The sequence below is a fragment of the Odontomachus brunneus genome, unplaced genomic scaffold, assembly GCF_010583005.1.
Source record: "Odontomachus brunneus isolate Ranch 3 - 2012 unplaced genomic scaffold, Obru_v1 Obru_scaffold_172, whole genome shotgun sequence".
Taxonomy (NCBI): domain Eukaryota; kingdom Metazoa; phylum Arthropoda; class Insecta; order Hymenoptera; family Formicidae; genus Odontomachus; species Odontomachus brunneus.
The window spans coordinates 201,257-203,403 of record NW_022639622.1 but is presented as its reverse complement, the minus strand read 5'-3'; positions in this window follow the sequence as shown (position 1 = coordinate 203,403).

Sequence of the window (2,147 nt, the reverse complement as noted above, 5' to 3'; positions counted from 1 at the left end):
GATTCAGTTTCCCTACAGTTTTTTGCCGGAGATACAAGCCGGAGAGGAGGACCGACTCGTCTTCGTCAATATCGAGGAGCACGAGCCGAAGAAAACTGTCGAGATCGAAACCGCCTGCATAACCCCCAGCGTTTACCGCGATCCACCGGATTTGATGTCCGCCTTAAACAGCGAATGTTCGGAGATCGGCGCGCACATCGTTTGGCGAGTGGATTCCCGATACGGTGGCAGAGTCTTCATGAGTCTCAAGTGCGACAAAAAACAATGCACTTTGTTCCATTGTGTAAAATTCTCCGACGAGCTCGGCCGTATGCTAGGGTTCGATACGCACAAAAAACGCGAAAAACTAATATATCCCGAAGTAGCGAATATCGAATCCGTATCGCGCTATCCCGATTCGAAATCCGCACCGAGCGTACGCGAAGTTAGCGAGGAATTATTTTATATGATTTCGTCGACAACGCGGGAACTCGCGTTCGACGTGCCGGGTAGCATCGCGCGAGGTATCCCCGATAAACTCTTCGTTTATTGCGACATCTGCGAGCCTTACGTAACGGGGGATGTTTTTTCCCCTCTTCTTCGAGTGGTCCCGGTCGAGTACTCGCTCGACAGGTACATTTTTGGTTGTAACGCCACGAAGAATTTTTTTATACGCGAATTACATTCCTCTACGCTTGACTTGTTTTCGAACGATAGAAATAGATATAAGAGATCAAACGGGTGAGCATACCATTCGAATTTGGGACGCTGACGGTGACCTTGCACTTTAGGCGCTGCGATTAAAGAGAATTTGATATTATAACGCGATATGAGTCATTACCAGGAATATTACGAGGCGCAGACCGGGGTTCCACGACGGTGGAATTCCCTGTATTTTCGTAGGTTCGCCGTATCAGCGCGGACACGGTATCGGGAGTTTTCTCGGGGGGCTATTTAGATGAGCACTTCCTTATTTGACCGGCGCTTTACGCATTAGATAGGGTAGGCCGGTTCTAACCCATGGTCCTCCGAGGGGGGGTAAGGGGCGGGGGTACCGCGGGCGGGGGTATGACGTCACCGGGGGGATGACGTCACAGGGGGTATAACGTCACAGGGAGGTATGATGTCAGGGGGGAATGCGTCACCGCGGGGGGAGTATGACCGCCGAGGGGGTTATCAGCGGTCGGTAATTTGGGGCATACCGATGTTACCGACGGTCGGTAATTTTTACCGATATTATATAACATTTAATTACATAATTTTTTACCAACATATAATTTTTACCAACATATAATTACACAATACCGACGATCGGTAATTTATTACCGACATTATATACCAACATTTAATTACTTAATTTTTACCAGCACATGTATATTTTTATATAATTTTTACTGTCATATTTACATAATATCGGTAATCGGTAATTACCGATATTATATAATTTATCTATCTGCTTTCGTTAGATCATTTTACCGATCTGCGGCGGTTTTTTCGCGGCCGTTTTTTTTTTGCGGCAGATTTTGCAGCGGTTTTCGCGGCCGGTTTTGCGCCGCCCGCGCATTTCGCAGTGTGATTTTTTTTTAGTCACAGCTGCAAAATCTAATATTGTGCAAACGTATGCATTCGACAATTAGATGCGCAAGAAAAAGAATGCGACACATGATAGTCCTATTACTAATGAGCACGTACACTGTGCCCCCGCGAAGATTTTGCAAGCGATGTATGCATTCGACAATTAGATGCGCAAGAAAAAGAATGCGACACATGATATTCTTATTACTAATGAGCTCATACACTGCGCTGTGTTATGCAACAAGATTTTGCAAACGTATGTATGTTATACATCAAGGACAATATATTACGAGGGTGGTCTGAAAAGTTTCCGACCTAACAAAGATACAAGTCATTTTTTCTGAAAATTGTTTTTTATTTTTCAACATAGTCTCCTTGTAAATCTACACACTTCTCCCAGCGATGCTCCCATCTCTGTAACCCGTCGAAATAGTACTCGGCGTTTTTCTCTGCAAAATAATTGTTCACGAAGGTGATTGCCTCTTCATTTGACGAAAATCTCTGTCCTCCGAGCGCAATTTTTAGATGAGGGAACAAAAAGAAGTCGCTTGGGGCTAGATCTGGTGAGTAAGGTGGATGGTCAAGCAGTTCAA